At 33.3% G+C, this 11,883-nt stretch overlaps 1 non-coding gene across 1 annotated transcript; it reads right to left on the bottom strand.

Annotated features, from left to right (window-relative positions):
* Positions 1 to 6,652: 6,652 nt before the first annotated feature.
* LOC119866487 lies at positions 6,653 to 6,757 on the bottom strand. Its single transcript, XR_005380234.1, has one exon. It is a non-coding gene; the product is annotated as a U6 spliceosomal RNA (small nuclear RNA).
* Between the last annotated feature and the right edge of the window lie 5,126 nt (positions 6,758 to 11,883).

Genomic DNA, 11,883 nt, shown 5'->3' with positions numbered 1-11,883 from the left:
GTGTCTGATTGTGAAGAAAAACACAGTTTTGTGAAGCAGCTAAATTATAATGCATAACAGGCACAAATAGGGGACATTTCTATCATTCTAGACAGTTTTGTAAGACGGCTCTGTGTCATATTTAGTTCATAGCAAGATCAACCTGAAAGAAGTAAAGGATTCAGGGTGAAATGGGAGCTCAGCTCAAATCACAGAAAACTTACATTAAGGGTCAGTAACCCAAAGCAGAAATAATTCCTGCATAGAAATCCCATTATGGGTCCAGAGCTCATTTCAGCTCTTCTTGAAGCTCATGTATCATACAGAACTTTACCTCATCAAAAGGATGAAACAATTAGTATGAGAGACAAAGGATATAATAAGGTAGGAATGTGAAATGAACTAGCTTATGAACTAACTTATCTGGAGATGCCGTATACAATGTGAAGTGATATAAAACTTTAGCAATGCCCAAGGACAAGAAAATAAGAACGAGAGAAAGGAAGCAACTTATGGGTTTGGCAGAAATTCTACCTTGCAAACAACAAGATAATGTCTTAGATCGCTGTAAGCTCAGGGTGATTTATTTGCAAGAAGAGTAAAAAAGAAATCTAAACTAAAGACTAGAAGGGAAGAAGTACTAATGGGAGCAGGCGGGGGATGTTAGAGGGGTTCTGCATATGAAGTTACTAATGCAGCCACATAATGTTGGAAAGATAGCCTGGGATGAAAAATTTGAAAAGTAAGAAACTTCTTATGCTGTATCTCTGATGTCTAGGGATTACCAAGCACCTCTTAACTTCTACCACTTTAAGACAGTGTAACCTCTCTTTTTTAAAAAAATCATAATATTTGCAGATTTATGCGAAGTATCATCCAGTTTTCATATAGGAACCTTGTTTATTATTGAGTGCTAATCATGATGCCATCCTAGAATATGCACAAAGATCTTGGAAATACCTTCTGACCATGTTTTCTGTAGTGACTGAGGTTTTAATAGGCAACTACAAGCCCAGTTGGTTGAATTAGAATCTTAATAACCACAAGTCAATGTTTATGTATTCATCACAATCCCTGGCCCAGCTGACTGATTGATGAGGGAATTTGGATTACATTTTGTTTTTTGCATGTTTCTAATGCTACTTAGAGAATTTTTAAGGACATGACAAATTTTAGAGTTTGGAAGAGTGCTAAGGGGCCATTTAGTTCAAGATATTAATTTTAATACATAAAAAGCCAAGGCCTAGAAAATTTAAGTGACTTCCCAAAAACCAACTGGATGGTAGCTCTAGCCCCAAAGTCCTATTTAACTCTACTATGATATTAGCTATGATATTAATTTTGGTAGCCAATACATTATAATATAACATAATATAACAGTTCAACTCTCAGTTGTAATCTTGGCTATTCAAATAATGTGTGATCCCAATTATAGTCATTTTTTATAGTCACAAAATGTATATGTTCCCCAAAATATTTCCAAGCAATTTTATAATACATACTCATTTTTTTTATTTGTCTTTACCTAGAGAAGCAGTATTTAAAGATGGATGATCAGATGTAAATGACTGGCCAACATAGCCAAAAAGAGATCTAAATTTTTCTCCTTGTGGCAGGCTATTTTACTGGTTGCCCTTAAAGCATCATAGCTTATAACATGCACATGCTTTTATATCCTTTCCCACTTTTAGGCTCAGCTTTGTGATTTGGTTTAGCAAATAGGCCAGTGACAAGTGTGACACAAGCAGAAGTGTGATGAAACCCAAGCTAGAAGGTAGATTGATGGAGGAAAGACCCTGGAGAGTGAGGAGCCATCTTGGATGTTCCAGCCCTAGCAAACTCCTAATTGAATGCAGCCACATGAGTAACCTCATAGATCTTAAGTATTTTATCACAAAAAGAAAAAAAAAAAGAGTTAGCTATGTTAATTATATGAAGTAATGGGTGTGTTAATTATCTTGTTCTTGATAACCATTCTACAATATATATGTAGATCAAATCACATTGTACACTTTAAAAATAGACAGTTATGCTGTCATTATTCCTCAATAACATTAAAAAAAGAAGAAAAGAAAATCACCCAGCTGAGCACGGTCAAGTCAAAGTTGCTTCCCAATTTTCACCCTGACTCACAATATGATAAAGTATTATCATGATAAAAAGTATAAAAGTGTATCTATTTTCCTTAAACTACAATTTTGAAGATAATATAGAATGCCAACTCCATATTTTTTTAATGGCTATGTACACTAGAAGGACAACTCTGACATTTCTTATTGGAGAAGACATATAGATAGAATGTTTCTTCTTTGAACCAATTAGTACTTTCAAAGTTTATTGGATTTTTTTTACCTTTATGGAATATTAAAAATTATAGGAACTCAAAAGAGACTTAGGTAGAGCTTTTAATAAACAATATTTTTAAAAGTTAACATTAGCATCTATATTCTAGTGAAGAGAAGTAAGTAGAACGATCTTGAGGAGCAAAAGTCTCAATACATGTACTTTTTGCCTCAGAATACACTTTATTCCATCTGGCTAATGATCATCATTAGTAGTAGTAATTTGTATGGTTCTTCATTAATCACTTGAATTGCTCACGTACAGTTTTGTTCATCATTTTTTCCTTCATATGGCTTTGCTACATTAGTTATTCTTTATTTACATGGAATCCCAAACCAAGAACAGGAAAATGAGAGATGATATTTCTTTATAACTTTGCCCTTCTTAAAGCCTTAAAACTATCTGACCTGGGTTACATTATGTTGGTTTTCAGAATTTAATGCAACTTCTAAAGTCAGTTAGGCAATGAAACTATGTTAATAGGCAATCCTCCAAAGAAGCTTATGTGGTCAAGCAAATTGGAGAAATGCTCTGTATTCTATAGATTCAAGATTAATATATTAAAGGCTCTGAAGAAGAAATCACATTAATTTTGTTCTTCAAATTTACATGGCTACAAAATTGTTTTTTTGCACATGGCTGTTCAAGAAACAACATGCTTTCGGGGATCTTAAAACAGTAAAAGTCAATTGGACTTCTTTGTTTTATTCTCCCCAAAATTGTCTTTATCAGCTATACTTGGGGGTAAATATTTCTCAGTAACTGATGGAGTTTTGCACCTCTTATTTCATCTTCTTGATTAGTTCATTCTGTTCTCTTCTCCACTGTTATTTCTCTGGCACTAGCTCTAGCAGGGTCACCCTCCCTCTCAAATTTATCATTGGTCAACATAAGTGATTCCAAATGTGGCTGATGATCAGAATTGTTAGATCTTTTGAAAAACAAAACAAAACAATCAAACAAAAAACAGGTCTGGGGCCACCCCCTCCCTCAGATTCTGAGTCAGTAAGAGTAGTGTGAAAGACTGTTTTACAAAGCTCCCAAACTAAAAAAAAAAACAAAAAAACAAAACAAACAAACAAACAAACAAAAAAAAAAACAAAGCTCCCAAACTAAGTCTGAATGTAAACCAGGATGATGAACAACTAGTCTGGCTCCAAATTTCACTGGCCATAAAGAGAATGTATTTGAAAAGAAAAGCTCCTCAGGCACCTGGGTGGTTTAGTCCATTAAGCATCTGACTTGATTTTGGCTCAGGTCCTTATCTCAGGGTTGTGCCTTTGAGCCCCACATTGGGTTCTGTGCTGGACATGGAGCCTATTTAAGATTCTGTCTCTCCCTCTTCCTCAGCTTCCTTGCTCCCTAAAAAAAAGAAAAAAGTTCTCCATAAGGAAAGAAAAGAATTAACAACTAAATGCAATGATCCAGGATTGTATCCTTGAAAGAGAAAGGAGAGATGTGGGCTATGAAGAACCCTAATGGGCCAATTGATGAATTTTGAACAGGAAATTATGTAATAATATTTTATTGTTTATTTATTTATTTAAGTAAACTATACCTAACATGGGGCTTGAACTCATGACCCTGAGATCTGGAGTCACATGCTCTAACAACAGAGCCAGCCAGGCGCGGTTTTTACAATATATATAATATATGAACTGTGGATTAGATAATATTATTTTATTTTGTTAAATTTTCTGATTTTGAGACTCAGATCACACACTAAAGTATTTAAGGATGAAGGGGCATGATGTTTCTAGTGTATTTTCAAATATTTGAAGGAAAATATTCATATATGTATAAATATAGAGAGAAATAAAGGGGAATGATAAAGTTAATTGGGCAACACAAATAACTGGTGATTTTAGGGTAAGTTGTAAAGGAGTTTCTTATACTATTCTAGCAAATTCTCATAATTTTGAAATTATATCAAAATGATTTTTTACAGTTTCACTGTAGGTAAAACTAAGTGTTCTCAAATTTATCACCAAAAATGTAATGATGGCCTATAATCTGATTCAGGGTAATCTAAATGATAGGTGTTTAAAAAAATGGTTTGGAATCTCTTATGCCAACTGAAAAATTAAAAAGTGATTTTTTAGATATAAATCTCTTTATGGAGGGTAATTATGCGCTTGAGAATTGAACAATATCGGTTAAACTAATTAGAAATATTCAGTGACATAAAGATTATTTCTTTTTTGATGAAATAAACCAAGAAAACATATAAAATACTCTTTTCCAAAAATCCATGAGGAGATCAAAAGTTAGACATGTAATGAAATAAGCATGTGATTTGAAATCAGAAGACGCAAATTCAAACTTATTTCCTACAAGTGTGGGGCTTTGGGAGAGTCAACTAACCTTCCTGAGCAACAGTTTCCTAATCTGTACAAAACATTTACTTATAAGCCTCATTAATGAGGAAAAAAAGTAAAAAAAAAAAAAAATGACAACACACTGCCTCATGTGGAGCAAACAGAAATTCTGTCAAGCATAATATCTCAGCCTTGTATAAATAATGTTCTAAACATCTCACACATACTAGTTAGTTCGTAAGTTGTTGGACCTGACAAGAACTTCTTCTAAATAGTGAGGTGAAAAATGAGGTATGGGAAGTGTTTCCTGGTGACGGGGAAAGTGTGAGAGTTGAATAGACACAGATGAAAGAAGCTCTGATTTATAGGATCATCCTACCAAAGAATTATCGATATGGACTCCAGATATTCTGATCCAAATAAAGAAAGGAAAACCTAATCTTCTTTTTGTGCCATGACCCTCTCCTCTTTGGATTTTTTAATCTCATTCTTTGAGATTAATTTGGAGCCATATTTCAGATAATTTATTTTGTAAAATTATGTAAATGTTATTTTTCTGACTACTTATGCATCTGAAACCATTAATGACTTTTACACAAGAAACACAAATTGTTTAGATGTGAAAACCGTAGATCACCATGTTATCCTTTCAAAGTTCTTAGATATTTTTCACTGTTTTACAATATTTGCAGGGACAATATCTAAAGCTATCTAGATACATTTTTCCTTTGTGAATAATCCCTTCTTTTCCCTTTCCACTTATTTGGATACTTAACAGTCTGTTTTCATTTTATTTTCTAATTTTAATTGCAGTGTAGTTAACCTACAGTGTTATATTACCTTCAGGTGTACAAGACAGTGATTCAACAGTTTTATACATTATTCAGTGCTCATCATGATAAATATACTCTTTAATCTCCATCACCTACTTTACCAATCCTCCCACTTAACTCCTTTCTGGTAACCATAAGTTTATTCTTTATAGTTGAGAGTCTGTTTCTTGGTTTGCCTCTCTCTCTCTTTTTTTTCCCCTTTGTTCGTTTGTTTTGTTTTTTAAATTCCACATGAGTGAAATCATATGATACTTGTCTTTCTCTGACTTATTTTGCTTAGCATTATACTCTCTAGCTCCATCTATGTCATTGCAAATGCCAAGATTCCATTCTTTTTTATGGTTGAATAATATTTCATTACATGTATATGTGTGTATATATATATATCCATTCACCTATCCATATGTATATATATCTTCCTTATCCATTCATCTATCACTGGACACTTGGGCTGCTTCTATAATTTGGCAATTGTAAATAATTCTGTCACAAACATAAGGGTGCATATATTCTTATGAATTAGTGTTTTTGTATTCTTAGGATAAATATCCAGTAGTGCATTTACTGATCAGAGGGTAGCTCTATTTTTAACTTTTTAAGGAAACTCCATACTGTTTTCCACAGTGCTTGCGCCAGTTTGTATTCCCACTAACAGTGCACAAGGATTCCTTTTTCTCCACATCCTCGCCGACTCTTGTTTCTTGTGGTGTTGTTTTTTAGCCATTCTGACAGGTGTGCGGTGATATCTCACTGTAGTTTCGACTTACCTTTCCCTGATGATCAGTGATGTTGAACATCTTCTCATGTGTCTTTTGACCACCTGTATGTAAATGTCTGTTCATGTCTTCTGCCCATTTTTAATTGGATTATTTGTTTTGGGGGTGTTGAGTTTGTATAAATTATTTATGTATTTTGGATACTACCCTTTATCTGCTATGTCATTTGCCGATACCTTCTCCTATTCAGTAGGTTACCATTTATATTTGTTGTTTCCTTTGCTATGCAGAAGCTTTTTGCTTTAATGTAGTCCTAATAGTTTATTTTTGCTTTTGTTTCCTTTGCCTCAGGAAACATATCTAGAAAAATGTCTCCATGGCCCATGTCAAAGAAATTACTGTCTGTGCTTTCTTCTAGGATTGTTATGGTGTCTCACATTTTGTTTTTGTTTTTGTTTTCATTTTTAATATGGAGCACTTCATAAATTTGGATGTCATCCTTATTCTGGGGCATGATAATCTTCTCTTATCATTCTGATTTTAGTATATATGCTACTGAAGTGAGCCACATTTAGGTCTTTAATCTATTTTGAGTTTATTTTTGTGTGCGGTCTAAGAAAGTGGTCCAGTTTCATTCTTTTGCATGTAGCCATCCAGTTTTTCCAATACCATTTGTTGAAGAGCCTGTCTTTTTCCTATTGCATATTCTTGCCTCTTTTGTTGAAGATTAATTGACCATATAATCGTGGGCTTGTTTGTGCATTTTCTATACTATTCCATTGACCTAGGTGTCTATTTTTGTGCCAGTACCATACTGTTTTGATTATTATAGCTTTGAGGTATAACTTGAATCTGAAATTGTGGTACTTCCAGCTTTGTTTTTCTTTTAAGGTTGTTTTGTCTATTCAGTGTCTTTTGTGGTTCCATACAGTGTTATCATTATTTTTTCTAGTTCTGTGAAAAATGCTGTTGGTTATTTTGATAGAGATTGCACTGAATGTGTAGATTGCTTTGGGTCATATGGACATTTTAACAATATTTTTTCTTCCAATCCATGAACATGGAATATCATCCCATTTACTTATGTCATCTTTAATTTCTTTCACTGGTGTTGTATAATTTTCAGAGTATGGGTATTTGACAGTTTTTAAATGGTTAGTTATTCACCTTGGGATTCAAAATGTTTTCAATCTGAGTTTTTTAGGTTTCACTTTTTATTTGTCTTGAATTTAGTAATGTCACTCAAATCTGCTTATTCATGTCAGTCAGTTAGATTTTTGTCTATCATATTTGTATTTACTGCTTCTGTGTCATGTTTTAGTTCCTTCTTTAGGAACACAAATTAGTCACATACTAAAGCTCCCTTTAAGGTCTTACTATCATATTCTCTTTCATAATTTTAATTTCTTTACCCTCTTCTTGTACATTCTAAGAGAGCTTCTTAAGTCCATCATCCACATTACTGATTCAGGCTTCTGTTTTACTATTACTAGAGTTCAGTATCCTCAGATAAATATGGGCTTAAGTTTTTCTGTTATACATTTAGTTTTATTGAAATATTTCTTTAGCTTTTCTATTTCTCTTTTGTAATTCATTGTATTCTTTACTCCCTTCTAGTCCTGCCTGATGGAGGTTCATTCTTCTTGCATTTTATTGAGAATAGTAAACAAGTTCTAGAGTTTTCTCTGGAGTTTTGTTAATTTTAGAAATATACGCTTCCCCTGAGTCTTCAAAGTGTTATTCCACAGTAGGTTTTTGTAGTTATTTATTGTTCTGTTTTGGTTTTTTTCTCTCCTCTTCCAAATTATTAAATGGGGCACCTCTTGAATTCATTGATTCTCAGAATATAGGATGGATCAATTACCCTAAGCCACATTCTGATAAATCAATGACAACAGAATCCTGTTCTCAGTATCACACTTAGAAAGTTGGTGTGTCCAGATTGCAATATGATTTTCAGTTTTTAGCGAGTATTTACTCTACTGAGGTAGTGATTTCTCTTTTATTTCTTGCCTAGTCCTCTGAAACTCTGAGATGTAATAGACAGCAACCTGAGTCCCTCCACCCACTGTAACCAGAATATTTCTGTCACTGTCTTCAGAGTTTTGCTTTTGAAGAAAACAGCAGCCAATATGTAATGAGCAACCAGAGGTCAACTCCATAGCTCTTGCCCAGCTGTTTCTGAAAGACGTTTTTTTCTGAATGATGGGAAAGATGGCAATTGGCAAGGTGGGGAAGATCTGAGAATAACCTTTAAATACCTCAAATATCAACACATGAGTCATGTTTTTCATTGCTTGGTATATACAGGGGATATAGACCCATAGGAATAACACAAGGAAACTATAAAGTGTCTTCCTATCTTTTTCAGGTGTTCTCTTTGAGATGAACCCTGAAAACACACACAAAAATTGACCTACTATTGGTTAGTGAAGTTCTTCCCAGATTATATCCTTACATTTTTTGAGATATGATTCCATGTTTTGCCCTTTTAGTGTTTTCTTAAGTAGCTTAAGACAAATTAGCAAAATTACATATTTTGGGAGTATTTTGAATAAGTTACTTGAGATGTTTTTTTCAGTACTAATAGCCTCCTAAAGGTTTTTAAGGCTTTTACCTGATAGTAATAGCTAATAAACATCATCTGGTGAACATAAGTGATACCATAAACCTTCCAAAAATCTTACTGTTTCTATACATCACAAGATACTGTTGTGATTCTAGTTTGCATTGAAAATTCTGTTGACCTCCAGTTTTTGTATCCATCTTTACTTGTCTCACAAAGCTAGCAATTTTAAGTCATGATAATTTCATTTAGATCAGCTATCCTTTGAGTATATTTATTTATTATTCTTCCATTGAATTATTCATGCAATAAACATTCATTAAGTTGTTATTATATGCTAGACACTGTGATAGAACCTGCAGATACCGCCTCTAAGAACTTATGATGTAATCATGAAGACAAATGGCAAGACAAATCTTTGCACCATGCTGTAATAAATCTGAAGGTAATCATGGTGTGACAATATCTAAATAGTAGTATCAAGTAACATCTGATTTTAATATGCATAGGTTGTTACTTTTATCAACAACTTAAATTCAAAATTTCAATCTAAACATTGTATTCAGAACTGTGGCTTTTTTGTTTAATTCAAATCATCTTAATCAGCATTTACCAAATGTCTATTGTGAGCAAGATACTACACTCTCTAGCCTATAGAATGCAAAACTAATTAGGTTAAAGCTTGAATCCTCAAAGTTTTTAGCCTAACCATGTCTTAGTCTTTTCGAGTTGCTATAGCAAAATATCAAAGAGGTAGCTTATAAGGTAGCTTATAAACAACAGGAGTTCAGAAGTTCTGGGGGCTGGCAGTCCAACATCAAGGTACCAGCATGGTCACATTTTGGTGAGGACCCTCTTCCCGAAACATAGCTGGTATGTTCGTACAGGGCAAGGGATCTCTGCAGAGTCTCTCTTATAAGAACGCCAATTCCATTCATGAGGATTTATGAGGGCTCCATCCTCATGACCTCATGAAATGTTAGGATTTCAACATTTTGATGGGACACTAACATTTAGAACATAGGAACTGGGGAATGCAGACTAACTATAATTAACTTTCAATACAGCACACAAAGTGCTATTGAAGTACAGTAGCAGAGAAGATTACAGTAAGAATGAACCTTCATTAAAGAGTAAAAATATTCAGTTGGGCCATATTGAATATGGTAATAATCAGTACCATTTATTGAGAAATTTCTATATTGCTAGTTATTATAGCTTATGATTCCTGTACATTATCTCTAATCTTAGAAAATGAAAATATTTTTAACTTCCCATTATCTATATCAGTTCAGAAGGTCTATAAGAAATGGAATGACATTTTTTGAAACTTTGCTTGAAAATCTTCACGCCCATTTCTTGGGAAGAGGGAAGAATAGTGGGAGACATTAGGCAATTCAGTACTAAGAGAAAGACAAGGAGGACCATAATCTGTATTAAATTTAGCTCCTTTGGCAGATTGTACTGCCTATCTACTTGGCTCACAGCCAAAAGTAGACATAAACTTTCCAACCAGTATGCAGACTCATGAAGAAATAGTTTGAGGATTATAAATTAAATGCCATCCTCTCCTGAATTGTATACATCTTACCTCTGAAAGAATCTATCCAAGATAAAAACATATTAAATTTGTCTCTGAAATATGGAGGTGGCAAGTGTTTCCCATGTAAGAATTAAATATAACTTTAAAAAAAAAAAACTAAAAACAAACAAAAATCTCTCAATCAAATTGAAGAGGTACTAACAATGGCCAGATTTGTAGTTGGCTCAGATTCCTAAAGGACACTATCATTTTAAAGCCTCAGATAAATTTTCTCTTAGCAGTGGATGATAATTCTGTTCAATCTGTGGAAAACTGAAACAGAAATGTGCAATTGGGAGGAGACATTTGACCTACGATACAAACTTACAAAACTTGTAGGTAGGACAGAGTTTGTGACTGCATAAGAACAAGCCTTTTGTGGTATCTACATAAGTAAAGAATTAGCAAATATTTTGCAAGATCACTTAGAACGTTGACAACATTCAAAAGTTTAGTATTGTCCTGCAGTGTAATTTAAAAGGAGACCAAATTGCTCTTATGGACTGATTCAGAAGAAACACATCAAGTCTGTGTTTCTGTTTAGGTTTGTTTGTTTTTTCCTTATAAACTGAAGTGAAGTATTGCCTATACAATAACATTTCTCAGGTTTATTACCCACTTCAGGTCACTCTGAGTGAAAGCTCATTTCCATTTTCTTCTAAAGGTATCTCTTGTCCTTTTTAAAAAAAATGTTTTCCATGGAAAAAATCATCAATGAATTAAAGCTTGGTGTGGCTGTTTAATAGTTAAATAAATTGGGAGAGGACATTTAAAATATTACAGTTTCGCCCTAGCTGGGGCGAAATGTTGGAGGAACATTAAAATGGAGTGTACTACTTTATTTGAGAAGTAATTTGCTTTAAAAATGGTAAAAATTTTCTTTCAAATGATTACTAACAACATGATATTTATATTGTTTTAAATTCTACTGAAAATGAATTCTGATAAATTATAAAAATAATCTTGGAGGCTTCTCCTGGTTTAATCTTTTCATCGTATTGCGATATTGAAAATTGGGCTATTTGGTTTCACTTTCTACTTCCTTTGAATTAGGAGGCTGTTTAGCCATTTCAAATCTATATGAGAACTGCTAACACCATTAATCTCTTTAAGGATTATTCTTCCCTCCAATTTGTTTGCAAAACATTAAAATAAAATAAACCCTATTGTAAAGCTCCTCTGTTCTTATCAGGTTGTATTTAGGTTCTAAATTTACTAATATTTAGAAAACAGAGATTACATTTCCCTTAAAAAGACACTGATACTATGACCAAAAAAAAAGAAGAAGAAGAAGAAGAAGAAGAAGAAGAAGAAGAAGAAGAAGAATGGATGAATGAATAAGCTATGTTCTTCTTAAGAACTTTATTTATTTTACCTAGTGATATTTATAAGTCAAGCACTAGTTCCACATAAGATAAAGTTATTAAATCTATCACTGCAACTTTTTAAAAATCCACATCTCTTTGGTTTGTCTGTGTAACTGCAATAGCAATTTTTAGGCAACACACTGGTATACAGATCTGAGACAGCCATTGAGCATTTTGGA

Source organism: Canis lupus, chromosome 27 (genome assembly GCF_011100685.1).
Source record: "Canis lupus familiaris isolate Mischka breed German Shepherd chromosome 27, alternate assembly UU_Cfam_GSD_1.0, whole genome shotgun sequence".
NCBI lineage: Eukaryota > Metazoa > Chordata > Mammalia > Carnivora > Canidae > Canis > Canis lupus.
Note: the sequence above shows the minus strand (reverse complement) of the source record. Positions and strands in the feature narration are given on the sequence as shown.